The sequence below is a fragment of the Eucalyptus grandis genome, chromosome 1 (assembly GCF_016545825.1).
Source record: "Eucalyptus grandis isolate ANBG69807.140 chromosome 1, ASM1654582v1, whole genome shotgun sequence".
NCBI lineage: Eukaryota > Viridiplantae > Streptophyta > Magnoliopsida > Myrtales > Myrtaceae > Eucalyptus > Eucalyptus grandis.
This window is the reverse complement of record NC_052612.1, coordinates 37,933,064-37,954,989: the sequence shown is the minus strand read 5'-3', so window position 1 is coordinate 37,954,989 and position 21,926 is coordinate 37,933,064.

Sequence of the window (21,926 nt, the reverse complement as noted above, 5' to 3'; positions counted from 1 at the left end):
TTAGAATATCATGCTCTTGCTGATGTGACATCAAAATTACTGTGCTTGGGCTGGTTATTAGAAGATATGGATGTCTCTTATAATGGTTGACCAATAATTTATTATAATAATCAAAGTGCTATCTAAACAACAAAAATTGATGTTTTCCATGAACGCACCATGCACATTAAAACAGACTGACATTCATTAGCTATCAAGTGCTTCATGGCATTATTTGTCTCATCTCCACTTCATCAATTGAACAAAATGCTATGTTTTCACTATGATGTTGACTCAAGCGTTTACAAGATTTTTTCAAGTGCTAAATTGTATAACTGACGTACAAATATATATATATATATATATATATTACAATATTAATTGGATTTCACAACAGTCAATCATACAATGCAGCACCAAGAGAGAGATAAGTAGAGTTAGGTATCTCCTATATGTTTCTTTTAGCTATAGAAGCCTCTCTCCTTCTGTCTCTCTTCCTCTCGCTTGTGATACGCATACACGGTCAAGTTGTTAAAGAAAGGAATATGACAAGCAAAGAATCATCAGCACATGCGGCGGCTCTCACAAGGATTTGTTGTTTTCCATGTCAATCTTTTTCGTTTCTGTCCATAATGACGGAAAGGTTTCATTTATCACATGGGAATGTCGGCGGCGTCTCTGTCCACAACATGATACATCCCACACAACACACCCCCAAAAAAAAGAAAAAAAGAAAAAGGAATGCCTTATGGGAATCTAATTCCCCAAAGGCGTTTGCTTCTTATTTAACATTTTTTTACACAACTATCATTCTTTGGAGACTCGGAAATAGATTGAGAAACGCAAAGGGAAGTTTGAACAAGAGAGCTTTAGTTGGCCAATTCCAGAAGTTGGAGAATTTTGAAAAAGACTCCAGTGGACTATGATAATTCAACGTCCTCTCCACGTCAGCTCCAGCAGGGACCATGTGACATTTTATGTGAAGATCCTCTTTCCTCTCGTGTAAAGGAAATGTTTGAAAGAGTCTTTATAATCCACTTTTTACACAACTCGACTCTGCTTTACTTTTACATGGATAATTAAGTTCCTGAAAATTAAGTAATCATCAAGATCAATAGTGTTAGAAGTGACTTTTGTACAAAAGAAAGATTACAAACTGACATACCATATAGAAATTATAGCAAGCCCCACAAGGCCGATGGACTGACATTGTAATTGTTAATTTAGCAATCATTGGGAAATTTGTTCAAAAAGTCTTAAACATATTGAGTCCTAAACATTTTGACAACTTGTCAATTTAGTCATAAACATTTTTAATTTTATCGATGGAATTCTAAATCTTTTGACAATTTGTTAATTTAGTCCTAAACTTTTTAACGGTTTGCCAATTTAGTCTTTTTGAAAAATTTTGACTAGAAATTGCTGAAGTGGGATCTAGTTAGCATTGGGCATTTTATGTGGTACGGTTGGTGTTGATGTGGATAATTTTTTGCAATTTTTTATTTTTTCCTTTCCTTTTTTTGTTTGCTTTTGTTTTTTTTTTCTTTTTTTTTTAGCCAACATTGGGCCTTGTCAATGGTTAGCAACGATCATGGGCCATCAACGAGGCCCAGCGATGACTAGTAGAGGGAAAAAGGGAAAAAGGGAAAAGGAAAAAATAAAAAGAAAAGGAATGGAAAGGAAAAGAAAAAAATATATATATTAAGAAAATGACAAAAATTGTCCATGTTAGTACCAATTGTGCCATATAGGATGGTCGGCACCAACTAAACTATTACATCAATGATTTTGGCTAAAATTGATGAATCTTTAAGATGTTTAGGACTAGGTTAGCAAAGTATTAAAACGTTTAGAACTCAATTGGCACAACACTAGATTGGCAAGTTATTAAAAGGTTTATCACAACATTGGCATAATTGAAAAGTTTAGAACTGAATTGACCATTGTATAATTAGTTTAAGGCTTTTTAGAATTTTCCTAAAGACAATTTGCAATTTTCCACCGGCTATCCTTGCTTTTTATCGTGTAACATGGTAATTATCTATCTAACTTTGCACTCACTAATTAAGTAATGTTGGGATGCAAACACGATTGCTGAAGAGTGGCTAGAGGAATCACATGGAGATATGTGAAAAAAGACACCAAAGCTTATCACTTGGGGACTCTTTTGATGGTATTTTGGAATTAAAATCCAATTTTGGCCAATTTATATCTATCAAGTAGACTATGTTTATCATTTATTTTGGTGTATTTGTTTCTTAAGGGAAAATTAACAAAAATGTCCTAAACTTATTGCACTTGTACCAATTCATTGCTAAATATTTTAATTTGATCAATTTAATCTTAAATATTTTGATAATTTGTCAACATAGTTCATCTAGTTAATTTTGACTACAAATTGCTAACATTGATAATTTTTTCATAATTTTTTATTATTTATTCAATTTTTCTTTTTCGTTTTCTTTTTATTTTTTTGTTTTATCGCGGGCCCTCACTAGACGTGGACAAAGGTGACCCTCGCCCAAGTAAAGCCATCCCTTGCTCAACCCTCTCAGCCATTGCCTATGGCCGATCTTTGGCCATCAGCCAAAAAGAAAGAAAATAACATAATAAGGGAAAAAAGAGAGATTTAAAAAAAAATCATATTAGTGTTAGCCATGTCACATAATAAGACAGCTAGCATTGATTGGACTGCCACGTCAGCATTCTCACTCAAAATTGATCAAAAGTACTACATTTGTAAATCATTAAAAAAATTAATGATTGAATTAATATAATTGCAATATGTAGAACTGAATTGGTACAAGTGCAGTAAGTTTATGATATTTTTGATAATTTTCCCAATTCTTGATTCCAATCTTAGTTCTTACTATTAAGATGCGTTACGGTTTTAAACACACACGTATATATGCGCCTTATTTTTTTGTAAAATTTCTCTCTGCACTTATTTTAAAAGTTGGGATTTTCTCTTCATTTGCCACTCTATCTCCGGTACCTCAACCAACAAAGGAAGTGGAATGCTTGGGAGCATATACAACCGAGCCTCGTGGTCCAAAGTTGGTGCATTGACGGTGGGATTAAAGAAGCACGGAGTGGGAGTCCATGATGCAAAACCCTAGCGCCGACCAAAAAAAAAAAACCCTAGCGACAGTTTTGGTGGTTGATTGAATATATAACGGTCCCCTTCTCCTCGTCACGTTCACCCAACCAAAGAGAAAAGCAGAAAAACAAAAACAACCACATGATCGAAAGATACATAACTTTTGCGATTCTGTCCACAAGGTACAAGCTAGAATCCACCTCGATTCCCTTTATATTGGTCGGGTTAAATCAATCGATTGGAATTATTATAATGTTGATAAAGCAAGAAATAATGCCCGGTTTAGGAAGGTGTATAAAATGATTAAAGGGAAAGCATCCATGAGTCAGCTCAGATGGTCCTGCTTAAAAGTTCGTTTGCCGGTAGACTTTATGAATATTATTAGGGACAACTTTCAATATTGCTCTTGGCGGCGGAGCAGATCATGGTTTGATCTTCATTAAAAAATGTCGCCATTTAAGAGTAAAAAAATCAAGGGTTTTGGATTTCTTTCTTGTGGCTAATTCGGGTTGAATCGCTTAGACACGGTTAAACCCAGCATAGATTAATCAAAGAAATCGCTGAGAAAGCGACGTTAATGGACCAAAGTCGGCGGCTTCTACCCACGGATAAATAACTTGTTTTGGGAGAGAATCTACTCGGGGAGGGAAGTGGCGAACCGTGATGGTACAGGAGTTGCAGCGTTTGGTTTTATTAGAAATAAGTATAATTACCAAAATGGTCATAAACTTATTACAATTTTTTCAATTTAGTCATAAATCTTATTTTTTGCTAATTTAATCCTAAACCTTTTAAAATTATGCCAATTCAGTTTATTTAGCCAATTTTGGCAAATCAACCCTAACATAAGCAATTTTTTAATAATTTTTTTAAAATTTTTCAATTTTTTTGTCTTTTTTTCTCCTTCTTCCTCCTTCCTCCGGCCGGTGGCTGGCCAAATCCGAGGGTTGGCAAGATCAAACTTGCCAGCCAATGGCGAGGCTCACCCAAGCTAGAGGCCTCGCGAGGTCATGCCCACCTCACGACCTCATCAAGCACCACCCATGGCTGGCGAGGCTCGACCTCGCTCAGCCACCGGTAGCCGTTGCCTATAACCAGTGAGGGTGAGCCTCACTAGCCTAGCAGGTGGCCTAGGCAAGGTCGGCTAGCCATGACCAAGCTTCCCTGAGGCCAGTCACTAGAAGGAGGTAGTGAAGAAAAAAAGAAAGGGAAAAGAAAAAAAGAACTCTTTATAATTTTCCCCACTTTTTCAAGTTGGTTCAATTAAAATGTTTATGATCAAATTGGCTCAATTAAAATGTTTATAACTAAAATGGTACAAGTACAATAGATTTAAGATCTCTTTGTAATTTTCCCCACTTTTCCAAGTCCTAACAACTTTTGACTCAAGCCAAGCGGCTCAGTGGCATCACTTTTGTCTTAAAAGGGAAAAAGTTATAAAAATAAGTAAAGATATAAAGATATATCTTCTCAATAAATACTCTAGGATCCGAACTGATCACGCAGTCTTAGTCAGCATTGAGACTCACTGGATGATCTTGGCCGGTGTCGAAACTATAAAATATACGAACAGCAGTCTTGTTGATTCGCCACATGCAACGCAATACACCTTCTTTTCAACCTTCCTCGAGTTATCTAAAGGTCGCTTTCTCTGCCCTTTGGAAGAGATAATAACACCAGGCAATGACGAATCATGGGAGAAGTATACTATCAGTACCATAAATTGTCAAATTGACCGGAAATCTGACGTGACACTTTTTTTATTAATTTTGTACTCTGATGTGGCTCGCTGGAGAGTACAGTCAACATGTAAACCACAAAAACGACGTCGTTTGGTGTCTCTCCCCCAATTCAAAACCCTAAACCCTAAATCTGCCGGATAATCTCAGCAACCGCTGCCCTCTTCGTCCTCTTCTCCTCCCTTGCCGTCCTCTCCGCCGCCACACATGGCGCCGCCAAGCACTGCCACCTCCTCCACTACCTCGACGAGTTCGGCAATTGTAGCGAGCAAGTCACCGTTGACCCCTCTGCCTCCTTCGAGAACCCGCGCCTCCGCAACACCTACGTTGCCCTCCAGGCCCTAAAGCAGGCCATCCCCTCCGACCCCAACAACTTCACCGTCAAGTGGGTCGGCCCCGACATCTGCGGCTACTCCAACATCTTCTGCTCCCCCGCCCCCGATGACCCCGGCATCCGCACCGTCGCTAGCGTTGATGGTTTTCCCTCCTCCTCCCCCTTCAACCACCCACATCCCTCACCTTTGCCTTCGCCAATGATGGGCCAGTCGCTGTCCTTGACAACCCCCACACTCGGCGACCACAACTCCAACCCCGACCCCGACTTGGCCACTCGGCGGCCAAGTTGAAGGCCGTGATCTCACTCAAGTGCGAACCTCACGTCGCCAAGCGACGGCGGCCGAGCAAGCTAGGTCGATGACCGAGCAATGGCGGCCGAGCAAGCTAGGTCAACGGCTAACGAGGATCGAAACTCTAATTTCAATCTCCAAATAAAAAAAAAATTCCAAAATGAGTTGTGCGGCATCGTTTTTGTGAGACCATCCACTTAGGACAGCAAAACTACGTCGTTTTCTTAAGGAGGACGGAAAACGACATCGTTTCTCTAGCCATGTCGATTTTTTTATTTAAATATAAAAGTCACGTCATCATTTTTGCCGGAATATCTCGTCAATGACACCAAAGTGATCGTTTTTCCTCCGATTTGGCACTTAAGTGATCCGATTGAAACTTTTTGCACCAAAGTTAGCATTGTACACAACTTATGGTACTGATATTGTACTTCTCCCGACAAATCATTCTATCATTTTATATGGTTGTAAGGACAAAACTTCTGCTCGGGTTTCTTGAAGTGGAATTTTTTTATTTATTTATTTTTATTGTGTTTGTTTGGGTTTAAAGTTACTCGGGATTTTTCGGAGCTTTCGAGGCTTGTTGCTTAGGCGACGAGAGTAAGCAAAAGGGCAATTATTTGGGGAGTATGAGGGAGTTGAAGTCAACTGAACAAGAATCTGCTGTGACACTTTATATCCTTGAAATATTCTTATTATAAAAATAAACCCCCTCCCCCTTCAACTTTGCAAAGGCATACTATTCCAGTAAAGTTGTATTTGAGATTAATCGGGCTTGGTGACTCGTGGTGTACGCCCATCAATTCCCCTGAACATTCTAAAAAAAACATGCGCAATGTAGAGAAGTGGTATGCACTTTGAGTCCGCAAATCACTTGGACCTCGTGTGAAACTTAGCTGATTAAAAGAACTGTTGGTGCATAACTAGCTTAAATTCAAAGTCCTACTATGATGTAAAAGAAAATACTTCATATCATAACTAATTAAGAAAAACTAGCCAATGTGTTCTCCAATGGCTTTCCAACTTTCATTAGAATTAAGGGAAAAGTGTCAAAAAAGTTCTAAAGCTTTTGCATTTTTACCAATTTAGTTTTAAACATTTCATTGATACCAATTTAGTCCTAAACATTTTCACTTAAGCCAATTCAGTCATTTTTGGCAAATTTTGTTGACTACGTACCAATCGAATAATGTGGACAACTTTTAAAAAATATTTTAATATTTTTTGAATTTTTTGAATTTTTTTTTATCCTCTTCTTTCCTCCAGCCGATCGCTAGACCTAGGCAATCGGCTAGAGGCAACTGCCGACGAGGTTGAGGCCAACCTCGTTGGCCATTGGTGAGACTCAAGCCCTCACTAGAGGCCACCCTTGGGGCCTAGGCATTCTCGAGTGAGCCTCACCCACGGTTGATGAGGCTAGACCCTCGCCAGATCTGGGGAGGGCGAGCCTCGTCGCTTAGCACAAGGCCACCCTTACAGCCTCTGGCTAGGGCTTGAGCATCACTAGTGGCTAGTGAGATCAAGGTCGACCTTGCCGACCGTCGCCTCTAGCCAGTTGTCGAGGTCTGACAATCGGTTGGAGGAAAGAGAAGGAGGAGGAAAAAAAAAGAAAAAAAATAGGAAAATGAAAATAAATAAATAAAATGAAAAAATTATTTAAATATTATTCAAAGCTGTCCACATCAGCATTGACTGTGCTATGTTAGCTGACCGGTGCCCAATCAACAAAATTCGGCCAAAATTAGTTGGAATGATTAAATTGTCACCAAATCAAAAAGTTTAAGACTAAATTGGTTCCAATGAAAAGTTTAGAACTAAATTGATATAACTACAAAAGGTTTAAGGCTTTTTTTTTTTTACACTTTTCCTTTAAAATTAAAGCTGAGAATTGGAAGTTTTCGTAAACAAACAGAAGATCCTTACAGTTTAGAATGATATAAGGTGTACATTTAGGAAAGGCAATTACAAATTCGTCAACTTAAGACAGGATACTTCTAGATTGATTGTAAATTATCAAAACGAATTGTATGTAGTTTACGTTGACTTTGTCTATTTACATTCTAAAGTCCTTGGCAATATTTTTCCTAAACGATGTCGTCTAACTCACGTTTGACCCAAAATTAACAAATTAGGGACATATCGAGTCTCTTCTTCGAACCTTAAACTCAAGTTCGAGGATATTGGGGCAAAATTACTACCTGAAACTTGCAATAGAGAGCGGGAGTAGGAGCAGTGGCTCGATCGCACCGACCAAGTGATGACAAAAGTTAACATTACCGCAACTTTGGGCTCAGAAGTCCAAGTGTAAACAACACTTCGAATGCGGATACCCTTTCGAAGCCTCAGTCTTTCATACCCACTTCCAGAATTTTCCCCTTTTTTTTCTCACAACGTTCGATTTTCTCGTTGCTAGTTGCTGGTTTAATGTGAAAATCTTTTTTTGCTTCTTTTTTAATTTTGTGGGTATCTTTTCAATTTGTGATGCTCAATCGTCTGATTGTGTTGCAATTGATTATTTTATGTGGGAAAAAGAGAACTGGGGTTTCATGACAACAAAACCTGCGAATAGCAATTCATAAATTTTTGCGTATTAGTTTCCAAGACTAAGAGCAGTTCGATGTTCAACTAATGCGACTCATTTTGTTCTTTTAGCAGCGATTGTCCCTCTAGCACCGAACCCTTATTTTCCTCCAATCTCTCGCATTTTCCTGCGCCTTTACCCTGTCTATCGAGTGAGGGTCAGTTACTAAAGATTCCCAATTATTCCATTTAACCTAGATGTGAAGATGTTATTAATTGTGAATTAATATTTCGTTATTTACACAGAGGAGAGAGAGAGAAAGTTAGACCTCTTTGTTTATAAGTGACTCGTTTTGTCATGAAGGACCACCAGATCACGGCAAAGTTGGACATTTTTTTTTTAAAGAAAAGCCACGTAGTAATAAAAATATCATTAAAAAAAGCCATGTATGGAATTCTTAAGCAATTGGTTTTCACGGGAAAAGTACCAAAAAGTCCTAAACCTATTGCATTTGTACCAATTTAGTCCTAAACTTTTCAATTGGACCAATTCAGTCCTAAACCTTTTAATATTTGTACAAATTCAGTCCATCCAGCCAATTTTGGCCGGCCGGTGCTGATGTGGATGTCGGCCAGTGGCCGGACGCCGATGTGGCAATTTTTTTGAATTTTTTGTTTTTTTATGATTTTTCTTAATTTTTTTCCTTTTTTTTTTTTTTCCCTTTTCTTTTCTGCTTCCTTCTTCGTGGTTGCCGACGAGCCTCACCGGAGGCTCGCCGGCCACCGGGCGAGGGCCGCCTCGCCGCGGGCCGGCGAGGCCATGGCGGCCATCGCCAGGGCGGAGGCTAGGGCCGCGAAGCCCTCGACAGCTGCCGACGAGTGTTGCGACCCTCGCTTGGCCTCGCCCTAGCCTTGCCGCTGAGTCCCCGGCGCCTCCTCCACTGTCGACCCCGGAGCTTCTCGACCTCGTCACCGCTGCCCTCACCTCCACGAGATCCCAATTCGAGACCCTGGTCCCCCACCTCCCGCGACTCACGCCGCCGCTCCTCCGCTCGATCTTCGCCTCCGAAACCCTAGCCCGCCGCCCCAACACCCTCCTCTCCTTCTTCCAAGGCTGGCCTCGCCTGCAGCCACAGGCGAAGCCGAGCAAGGGTCGCGACCCTCGCCAGCCGCGGGCGAGGCCGGCCTCGCCTAGATCCGGGCGAAGTCGCCTCACCGGCGGCAGCGAGGGCTTCGCGGCCCTCGCCCAGTGGCTGGCGAGCCTCACCGGAGGCTCGCCGGTAACAGCGAAGAAGAAAGTAGAAAAAAAAAGGAAAAAAAATTAATAAAAATTAATAAAAAAATTCGAAAAAATCATAAAAAAATCATAAAAATTGCCACGCCAGCGTCCAACCACCGGCCGACGTCCACGTCGGTACCGGCCGGCCAAAATTGGCCGGATGGACTAAATTGGTACCAATATTAAAAGGTTGAGGACTGAATTAGTCCAATTGAAAAGTCTAGAACTAAATTGGTACCAATGCAATAGGTTTAAGACTTTTTTGGTACTTTTCCCGGTTTTTCACCAATGTCGTGTTCAAGTAATTGTTCGAAAAATTTTGCTATTAAAATGAGCGTTATATGAATATTAGAGACTTCTAATATCATTTTTCCTTCAGCAGTAGGTTGAGTGCCTATATACGTACACATCTGCAAAAGAAGACACGTACAACCTTGGGAGTGCGCAATACACATGACTATAATTGAGGAGCATGTCAAGTTTAATCAATTAGCGAAGCCTCGTCTTTTTAAGCCAAAAAAGTGATGCACATGTGGAGATTTTAGGTTTCAGCACGTATAGTCCAAAGAAAGCAAACTGTTTGTTATAATCATCATATCATCAATGTAAAGAAGACAACAACAACTTTATAATATCCTTCTTTTTATGTAAATTTACAAATCTTGGATAAGAAGAAAATAAGATATCACTGAAAAAATAACATAAAATTAAAGGTGAGATACGGATATCTGAATCTCCTTAAGGCTATTAGTTCATGCCAATGGTACTTTGCAGATTCACGAACTATGTCTTCCAATATACAACACCTCGAACTTGTTTGGATTAGCACTATGCAAACATGACTCGATCAAACCATTCAATTGAACAAGCACACCCAAAAAAATAAGAAGAGTAGAGTAGAATTTCAAATCTCTTTTGGAATCATTGTCTCGAATTGTATTGAAAACCTTTTTGAAGCTCTATGCTCTTATCTATTTATAGAGCTATAAAGTTCATGTACAGAAGAAATACATGAATTAAATAAACACATGTATCCAAGAAATTCATAAATCAAGAGATACGTGAATCCAAAAGATTCACGAATCCAAAGACACGTGAGTCCAAGAGATTCGTGAACTCAATAAATACATTAATTAAAATATACGTAAATATAGGAAATTCATGAATTCAATAGATACGTGAACAGAAAAGACGTATCTTAATTTGTTGGATTAACCATAATTATAACAATCACAAACTACTTCCACAATCTTTCAATAATCAAGCTCACATAATTACATCACAATTTTCCATAAATGGCAACTGTTCACGTCATTACCAAAATTAGAAATAACAAAACGTCCTCCCCATCCAGATCATTTTAGTTTCGTATCCTTTCTTTGTAAAATTCATTATTTTGCACCCCGAGCTTTGATGTTGGACGCTAATTTTTTACTTAACTTCAGTCATCACGGTCGTTTACAAACGTCTCTCTCTCTCTCTCTCTCTCTCTCTCTCTCTCTCTCTCTGTTAAGAGCGCCGTCAAGGTCATGGGCTTTCTCGATCTAAGGTTGGGCTGTGATAGGAACTTGATATCATGGGCTATCTTGATTTAGAATATTACCACAAATATAATTCCTAAACTTTGATTTAATGTATAATATCATCCCTAAAGTTTTAATAGATTTCATGTGGTCCTTGAATTATTAGTAAATATTCAATCTAGTCCCTAAACTAATGAATCTATTCAATGTGGTCTTTTCATGAATTTAAGTTAATGGAATCTACTGATGTGGCTTCCAATCCATTATGTGTAAATGGTTGACAACAAAAAAAAAGTTACGTGTAAATTATCTAAGTTAGATATTGACCTCAAATTAGGATATAATAATCTATATCAACAAAAGGCAATGGACATGTTGACTCATCATTTTAATACTCCAACTCAGCATATAATAATTACTGTCATTATATAACGTTTAATTTGCCTTTTGAGCAAATGAAAGAGCCATATTGAACATTTACTAATAATCTAAGGACCGTACTGAACAAATTAAGAATTCATAGGTAATAATTCGGTCAAAGTTCAAGTATCATTTGTGTTATTTTCTTTTTTATCTAAGGCTGTCCAAAGAGAATGACGGTCATCGGCAATAGGATTCCCCACCGGGGGGAATTAAGGTTCGAAAATATGGGGATAAGATTCTAATCAAGTGCAACTGGGTCTTTTCACTCTTTGAGTTTTTCCCTGAGCTCCAACTCCAAGTGTTGGTTTTAGAATTGGAGGAGTTAAATGAAATAGGTGCAAAATCTTAAGGAGAGTAATCAGCATTTCCCCTGCCAAAATGACAAACCTATTGACTTCTGTCTAAAGGCTTCGCAAACTATTCATTTATTAATACGCTTCTGCAACCATCACCTCATCAAGAACTTCGTTGCATCAAGAGAGTATAATTCTTGATGTAAGATTTTGTGAGACCTCTTTTAACTGTTCTAAAAGCATGATAATATTTAATTGGGAAGGCAAATAGTAGTATGAAAAACTCAAATAATAACTTCATTACATCAAAAGAGTACAATTCTCAATGCGTGATTTCATGGGGTTACATCAAGAGAGTACAATTCATCAAAAACTCCATTACATCAAGAGAGTACAATTCTACTGCTAACTGTTCTCAAAGCTTAAAAATATTCAATCGGGAAGACAAATAGGGGCCTGGAAGATTCAAACCCAAGGTCCTGTAACTCTGAATTTTACGAGCTTAAATTATTACATTAAGACATGATTTATTATTTAAATATTCTAACACTCGGAATCAATGGTGTTGCGGGTCGGGTCCATGGGGGCTTTGTCTTTTAGATACATACGGACTCTGCATCGGCTCCTCTCCTTGCAAATTCACCTTTAGGGCTCTCACTCTTTCGAGCAGCTCTCTCAATGTCCGACTTGAATGGGTCCTCACTCGCCGATATGGCTGGAGTGGTCGAGTACTTTCCGATTTGGTAAGCAATGCAAGCAAAACTAAAAGAAAACAAAACCAAAACCTTGGGCTGGCCATTTGCTATGTTGAAAAGATGAGGAATCTGATGATCAAAACCGGTTGCTATAACTAGAGCTCGAACAGATGGTCCTTATATAGTTGCTAATCCTCTAATTTTGTATTCATCTTTCATGGTTCCTTTTTCAATAGAAAATTAAAGTGGAAGTCAAAATGGGGGATTCTCATTTCGTTTGTCTTATTAGATGGTGGTGCAACCCAGCTACGCAAAAGAGCGCATTTCATTTTTTGCTTATATGACCACCAGAGATTAAAGCTTTTAAGCTGGCCAATATGAGTTAAGATTATAGCATTCCAATTCAATTGGGTTTTTCGAGGGCATGAATGATGGAAGCATAAGAGGGCTAGGGTTCCCTTTTTTAGGGCGAGAGGAGAGCTTCCTCCTCTGGTGATTACTTCAATGGAAGTGTGTGTCTAGTCATTTATTTGATATTGGCCTTAAGATATTGTCAATCTGTTTATTTAATTTTTGGGAGGGCCTAAGGATGGTGGCTCTTGCAATGGAACTTGATCCCATGAAACTTTTTCCTTACGGATTCTCGAAGGGTCGTCCACGGTTTTGGATGCTTCTGAATCGATGTGACTCACTTCAATGATTTGCAGTATGATACTCTCCAGAAGCAAAAGCTTTTCATCATGTACTGTGACCTCACTTCCTCAATCCTAATCCTTAGTGACTTATATGTATGAATCCAGATTCTATCTACATAAGTTTTGCTAGAAGAATGGCTGGAATATTTGCTTTTGGATGTCAATTTTGTAGCACGCTTGTAACCAATGAAACTATCACTAACAGAAGTTTAGTCATATTCTGAATATTATTGAGGTGATCGATTATCATACAAGCAAAAAGACTTTCTATGCATTTTTGTCATACGAGTTGGTACAAGATTCCTTACCAGTTTCCCTTAATTGAATGCAAATATAAAGGATGTTGGCTACATGATTTGACCCGATGCTACTATATTCTAAATTTTTCCTTATCCAAAAAAGAAAAAAAAAATGGAAAGGGAAAAAACATATTGATATATTCTAGATTTCCTTAATTTCCTATTTTCACAATATAGTCCATTTAATGCTAAAGTAGGTTCAAGTAAGCACTAAGACTCAACGCTTTCTGTGATCAAAGAAGTGTTATTGTGGTCCTACGTCTGCATGGCATGGATATAGTTCTCTTTTTAAGCTTCCCTCCATCATGTTCCAAAGTTATTCGACTCCTTAATAGGGGAAAAGAGTTATGCTAGAAAAATGATGGCTAGAAAAAGTTTTGCTGAGGTATAATACACTCAACAACAGATATACAGTCTTAAGGGTAATAATTTACACTAAATTGCTCAATGGGATATGCGTCTCCATCCATTATATTTATTGAAGTAATGTCCCACATCGTTTGACAATGGATTCTAAATACTCTTTATTTTCATGTGATATATTTTTACTTATTAGGTTAAACTTTTGGGTCAGACTTTCTGACTTGATATCATAGCTAATGTTATTGCTTTCACATATGTGCATGCTTATAATCTAGCTTGCACGTCAAAGCAAGTGTTGGTTCTAAATGCTCTTTATATTCATGTAGTCTTCCTCTACTTATTAGTTTAAGTTTTTTGGTTGAACCTTCTCATCCGATATCAGAATCAGTACTTTCCCATCCGTGAGGCTTGCAAGTCACATGGGGTGTTGGCCCTGAATGTTCTTTATATTCATGTTATCTATCTATCAATTTAAACTTTTAAAATGGATCTATGACAATGTTTACCTCGTTATTCAGTACGCCATGTAATTATAATCCCAGTATAGATCCGTGTTGTGACTTTGAAAATGAAGCACAGGCCCTACACTTCATAACCATCAAGACTCGTTCGAGGATGACTTGAAGTTGCTGATTATATGATCGCAAATGCTAGTCGACAATCATTGTGGGCGTTCGGTAAGCCAGGAGGCTTTTCAAAGAGATTCTCACGCCCCCTTTGAATATCCGTCTATTTAACTGAAAATAAACTTGTTGCACCTTTCGATTTGATTATCTCAACACGCATTAGCCAACCTCACGAACCACTCTCTGGACAAGAGGCAAAGAACAATGTCGATTTGACGACCCGGATTAGATTAAGTCGCAAGCTCCCCTACTCGAAGATATTGCCAACAAAGTGAAGATGATAGGGGATGACAGCGGCGATCGCACGCCCTCGTCTTGTTCTTTAAATAATCAATATGCACATATTCGCCGCACTCGAGCAATTAAACAACGTGTATGGCCTCAATGGTTGATGAAGTCAACAGAACCGGACGCCATCTGGCTACTAGACTGTGGCACTACGAACTGTAGAATCAAGATTTGTGACATAATGTTCAAAATAATGTTTCTCTAAGCCAAATAGGATGATAAATTAATTTAATTTGCTTTTCTGGGCTTCGAAAAGTGATGCTGTTTTTGCAATCCACTGATTTATAGGCAGCATATGGATGTGTTACACGTAGGATGTAATCGGAAGATCACATTGGTATAGAGAAATTTTTCTAATTGAATGTCATGCAGTTGAATAACCATTTTAATTTGAACCTGTTCATCGTCGGATTCCACATTTTGCTTGCGAGATCATCACCATATAATTTGCACGTGTTACACATGGCAACCTGCTCAACAGTTAAGGAGAAAATGACATTACAAATACTATAACTTTCATACGACATATACTTTGGTACTAAAACTTTATTTCTGGATCATTTGAGTGCCTTTTTAATAATAATAATAATAATAACAATAACAACAACAACAACAACAACAACAATAATAATAATAAGGGTTAATACCCTGAAAAACCCCAAACTGGTACACTTGTGACAAATTTACCCAAAACTATTTTTTTGACCACCAAAAACCCTAAACCAGTATACTTTTGACAAATTTACCCTAAACTGGTACGCTTGTGACAAATTTACCCTCTATTAGTTTTTATTAAATTTTATTCTCAAATTATTAAGTTAAATGACACGTGACAGTTGACCAGTATATCAATTTAGGATTTTATGCTCCATTTGTCACAGTTTACAATTTTTGTGATTTTTTTGTGGTATTAATCCAATTTAGCAAAGTGTATATTTGTCACAAATTTACCATTTTGGGGTTTTTCGCAATCAAATAAATTAGTTTTTGGTAAATTTGTCATAAATGTACTAGTTTAGGGTTTTTATAATCGTCGAGGTAAATTTGTCACAAGTATACAAATTTATGGTTTTTTATGGTCAAAAAAATAGTTTAGGATAAATTTGTCACAAGTGTATCAGTTTGGGATTTTTCAAGGCATTAACCCTAATAATAATAATAATAATAATAATAATAATAATAATAATAATAATAATAATAATAATAATATGATCACCTAAGGGCCAACTCTGATTTGGGATGCCGAAAATACGACATGACAATATTTTATCATTTTTTCATATCGGCATAACTCGATGATGACCTGATTCGGCATTTGTACCCCAAGCAACGTTGTTTAGAATAGTTTGCCCCAATTTAAGACCCTAATTTGGCCAAATCAACCAAAACTCCCTTCTAAAACTTTAATTCAAAACTTAGCAATTTGGGCCAAAATTTCGAGGTGAATCTTGCAATGAAGAATAGGAGCATGACAAGTGGCTCACTTTCATGTTCCAAAAAATGGATTAGTGAAGGCTTGGACGAGAATGGCAAGCTCTTGAAGAGCACAAACACAGGGCCTCTTGGTTCTTCTTCTCCGGCACTGAATCTAGGAGAAACTGGAGTTTCTTCAGCCATCGTTGGAAATTTGGAATACGAGGCAAGTATTTGGGGGCTCCAAGAATGAAGGGACTAAAGCTTGAACGAGAAGAGTGAGTTCTTGAGAGGTAGAGCCTCCCGGTCACAGGTCTCTATGGACAACAACAATGGTTGCTGACTACCTTCGAGGCCCACCAAAGGTAGTGTCAAAGCTGAAAGAGGGCTGAGTGATGAGTAGGACGAAAGGAGATGAAGCCGAGTGCAGGAAAAATGGAGGAAGATGAAACATGATATATATACCCTACTAAGCACTTAAATGTACATTTTAGAAATTTTAATACTTTTATATCCTTCCATGTCAAATTGTGACACTTGGAGTGTTCTTCTGCTTTTGGGTTGCAGATGCATTACATGACACTCAAACTCTTAATCAAAAAGCTAATGGTGTCGGCAAAGATTACTAAGGTGTATACATTAAGTGTGCAAAGAAGGTTTTTGTTTTTTTCTTTCCAAAGTCGAAGTTAAATTGCTTCAACCTTGCTAATTAATTGCAACTCGAAGCACTTTTGGTGATCGATTAATCTGGACGGAGTCTATCACCTCAACTTGGGATTGTTTAGAAACGTTTTTTTTTTAAATAACCTAGCTCAAGATGGGTTAATTAGTTTCACCATATGTAAACATGATATATACTCTACTAAGCCCTTGTTAACCTTTCATCTAGGTAATAGATATAGCTGTCTAGCTAGGAGCAACTCAAATGGACAAGTTTGAAAAGCTTGATCTGGGTTATAATATTCAATTTTGATCGAGCAGAGAGCTGGGATGTAAGTTAATGAAAGGTGAATATATGATATCTCAATGGGTCACTCAAACTTTGTCAAAGGACCCACATTGGTGTCCCTCATCAGTTGCCATTTAGAAGAAGAGTGAGGAGTGTGACCTTGTGACAAGGCATGTATAATTGTATATGGCTGTGTTTAAACCAAATCGTTAAGGTACTTCTATGGCCCAAAAAATGATCAAAATCTCGTAACTTCCTATATTAGATAATTGGTTAATCAATCCTCGACCTAATATACTAATTTCAATTAAATCCTAAACTTTTTCAGTTTTATCAATTTATTTCTAAACCTTTACTTGAAATTCCTATGTAATCAGTTCAATCAATTTCGTTAGGAAATCACTAATGTAGCAATATGCCACGTAGAATAGTTGGCAATGAGAAAACCACAATGTTAGTCATTTTTGACAAAAATGAACCAGAATGACTATATGGAATTTCATGTAAAGGTTTAGTAGTAAATTGGTAAAATTGGAAAGTTTAAAATCAAATTAGCACTAGTATAATACATTTAGTATTGATTGGGTAATTCTCCCTTTGGATATGTAAGGACAGAGATGCAATATTATAAGATTTTCCAAAAAGATACATCAAGTACCCAAATACCTTACATTAATCTAATGACTTTCGTTTCGCTTTTTATTTTCTCAACCTATGTTCCTTATAATATAATGAACCCATATATTGTCTTAGCAAATTTTAAGTACGGAATAACCAAATGAAAATTAAGTCCGTACAGCATTTAGGTTGCAAGAACAGATAATTTTGCATGAACAAAAGTTCTATGCCATATATCAATACCTTAATTAGGACTTGTATGATCAAAATGTGACTCATGTAGTGAGTTACATACTTACCTCCTTATATCGATAGAGATTCATAGTTTCTCTTAAAGATGATGGTAATGCAATAATGCTGGCGGCAGACAATAGTTTATCTTGAATAGGATAGTAAATTTAGGTTGCATTGTTTCGCGGGAAATCATCAAGGATGAGTGAATGAACGAAAGATAGGAAATATAATCATCATCAACAAAAATGCATTAGTCATAAATGTTGTAGCTGCACCATCTTACATTTTGTACAGACCAAATGAAATTCTTTTTCTTGACATATATAGACAAGATTCTCTAAGATGGGCGTGGCCATGGGCTATGGACACCATAAGTGGGTAACGTTAGAGAAAAGGAAGTGATGAAAGAAACAATGTTTAAGAGAAATAGTATTTTTACCTTCGTTGAATTGGATAAGAACAAATTTACATGAGCATTGGATTTGGTTCAATCCGAGAATTAGCCGAAATTGCCTCGATCAGTTAAGCCAATTTTAATGAAAATTGATATAATTCTTTGGATCCGAAATCCAGATCTGACCTATGATGGATTTGGTTTTTAGTTCCAAGACTGAAAATGCCAACTTATGAATTGAACCAGTTTTGAAACCTCTCATGAGAAAATAGTACTTTCGCAACCATAAAATTTTGAACGATGATATTCAATATGATTAAACAACAGAATAATGAACCAAACAAAGTGACCTTTTTTGTAACAAAATACTAGAACCTTTTATGTTTTGTTATAAAAAAATTTGGGTAATTTAATTCAAAGCATAAAAATGGGTTGATTTCCAAACTAACGAAATTTGTTTTGTCCTAACAGTAGTAAATTCAAGATTTGCTGACGTGGTTCTGTTTACGTGCATTCCTATTGGATGCCTGGATGGAACCAAAAATTTTGACTTGAGAGAGGGAGAGAAGCCAAGCTGGAGCACCTCCCTTTTTTAATCCATTCATTTTTTCGCTCCTTCCACTCCCGCGCAAATAAAAAACGTCCTTCTTTCCTTCTCTTTTCTTCCTTTACGGCGTGTTTAGTAACCATTATATTCTTGAGAAAAATTTATTAGCATTTAAAAGCGCTGGGTAAACTACCTAAAATTTTTATTCTTGAAATAGAAATGTGTTTAGTATAACACTTAATTTTTTTTTGGTTTTTAATTTTTTTATACTTTTATTATTTTGTTTCTTTTCTTTTTCTCTTCTTCTTCCTCCTTTGTGGCTAGTCACTAGCCACAGTGGTGGCTAGCAATCGGCTGAGCAAGGTTTGGTGAGCTCACTAGAAGTTCGCAAGCTTCTCGCCGTTGGCTAGGCGAGACTCTCCTCGCCAAATTGTGTTGCTTGGGCGAGGTCGAACTAGTGACCAGGCAAGGCTCACCAAGCTGGGCGGTCTAGGTAAGATTCACCTAGCCACCAGCGAGGCTTTAGCAAGCTAGCCAACCTCGCCTAGTAGGTCATTGGCAACTGTCGACGGCATGGGCAGCAGCAAACAGCCGATGACTAGGGGAGGAAAAAGAAGAGAGAAGGAAAAAGAAGAAAATAAAAGAGAAAAAAGAAAAGTTGGGCTTGAAATGAAATTGTTCCCGAGTAAAAAATAACTTTATTTTCTATCTCTTAATTATGTTCTAAATTTATTTCCGAGAATAAAAAAAAAAAGGATTTTTCTTTCCGATAACAAAAATTTACTTAACGAATTTCTATTATTTTTTTGTTCCAAGAAACAAAATAATAGAATTAGACATCGTTTGAAGTGTTTCCCAGACGGGGCCTAAACCTACCCAAAAAAGTTTGGACAATCTCTCTCTCCCTCCCTCTCTCTGTCAAAGCGAAAAAAAACTGGAAAAAAGAACCAAACCAAGCTATGAAATTCAACCATCCATCTCCCTCCCTTCTTCCAAACCCAAAATTCAACCTTCCACCAGTAGCAAAACGCTCTCCACAAATTGAACCAGCACCCAACATTACAAATACCTCTCTCCCTCTCTTCAACCTTCAACCACTCTCTCTCTCTCTCTCTCTCTCTCTCTCTCTCTCTCTCTCTCTCTCTCTCTCTCTCCTCTTTTTTTTCTACCAACTCATCAGACGACCCGAAATGGAGGCCGTCCCTCTTCGTGCCCACGACAACAAAGAGAACGTCTCTCCACTTTTTGTCAGCCGGATTGACCCGAAGCCCGCGGACATCGGGCCATGTCCCAAGAAGTGCATCGTCGACAAGGAATGGCACCAAAGCCGCTTGCCGATGTCCCCCACCTCTCTGTCCGCAGCCGCAAGCTGACTCGTTTGAGCTCAGCCAGAGCAAGTAGCGACCTATCGATGCTGCATTTGCCCTCCTTATACCCAAAGAAGAGGAGAGCGTTGGACGTCGACGATTTGTGGCGAGCGACGGCCCGCTCTGCCAAATCCTTGAGGATGGGCTTTCGATAGTCAGAAGGATCTCGAAACGTCGACCAGAATTTTCCCGATGCTCGATTTGATTAGAAGAAGAGGGGGATTCGGTCCTCTAAGGCTCATTCACCTTTACATTATACTGAAAATAATTGTTCATGTGTTCATTGAAGCAAATTGATTGATACATTTGTTTCCCATACATTAATTTCCCCTCCTAATCAATTTCATCATTTTTAGATTTTCCCTATGCTGGCGGGAATGATTTAAAGTCATACTTGGGGCTAAAGATCACTAGTCATTAATTAGGATAGATTCAATTCGATATACCAAAAATAAATAAATAAGCCAAGTATGCTAGATTGCAGTGAGCAAAAGATTACATGCAGTTCAATACAAACCAAGCTCCAAAATTAGATCCACACATGTATTTGACCCGCGGGAGACAAAAGTGGTATCCCGTCTTTTTGGTAATCAAATTCAAAATTGTTCTTTTGACATTGTATTGTAAAGTTGTAGCTATTACATGTCTTGAGATTCTGTTTTCATATTTCAACACTGGCAATGAATAATGGCTGCTTATCTTGATATTAGGTTTCTCTTTTTTTTATCTTTGAATTTACCACGCTGCTATATATACCTATTCTCTAGTTGCTCGACTTATAGTTACTCTAGTCTCATAACTACCTTTAGGTTTATGCAGAGCTCAATTGATGGGCCATAAAGTCATTTCAATAGATCAATATTCGAAAGATGTCCATTGTTGGCTAGGTCCATCTTCATGTGGGCCCAGTTAGCATTAAAAAATAAAAAAATAATAAAAGAAAAGAACAAAAAGAAAGTGGTGCTTCGTACGTGTGTGTGCCCTCAAAAGAGAGGAGAGAGAAAAGTAGAGTAAAAAAAAAAAAAAACCGCCGAAATCGAGAACGTGGAGAAGAAGAGAAGAAAAATGGCGCAATTTTGCGGCTCCGATTCAAAGGCCAAACATTGACGAAATTGGCTCAAATTTGAGTATGTTGTTCATGAGCTTGAGGGCTATAAGTTGATGTTTCATTAATAACTGCCTCCAAATTCTCCAGTGATGGTTAGGGTTTTTTTGCTCCGAAATTATTTATCTACCTTTGTGGTAATGAAATGAGATTGTAATGTTAATGTTATGCCTTTGTGACTAGAAAAGAAGACTTTATATATCCTGCTATTTTTGGTGATTAGTGAATGTTTTGGATGGTTTGTGGTTTTTCCCGCATCGGGTTTTCCATGTTAAATCCTTGGCGTCATTATTTACTTTGTCTACTTATCATTTCAGTATTATATTTGCATATTGTGAGGTTATATATTACCGATTGTTGCTAGGGGTTAAGAGAATTTCAATTGATTTAGTTTCGGGGGAGAAATTAATCTTGGATTGCGTTCAATTTTGTGGTGAATTGTGTCCCCGAGTTCTCCCCAACAAAGTGGTATCAGAGCCTAATTGAAATTCTAATGTTAAATGGAAGAAACTAGCAGCATCATATTCAATTTAAATGCCTCAAATTAATCTATTTGGAAGCCTCAAATAAAAATGTGTTATATTGCAAAGACTTGCTTGATCAGATTGAGGTGATGAAGCCAAAGGAGATAAGAAGGACAGAGAATAGGAAAGAATAAATCGGAAAACGGTTAGGTTTATTCGACAATGGATTGATGATATTATGTTTCACCATGTTGCTCAAGAAACGAATGCAGACACTTTGTGAAAGAACTTATAAGATATCTATGAGAAAAAAACTCCACAAAATAAAACTATTTTAGTTAAGCAACTTGTGAATTTGAGATACAATGAGGGGAGTAAAATGGCAAA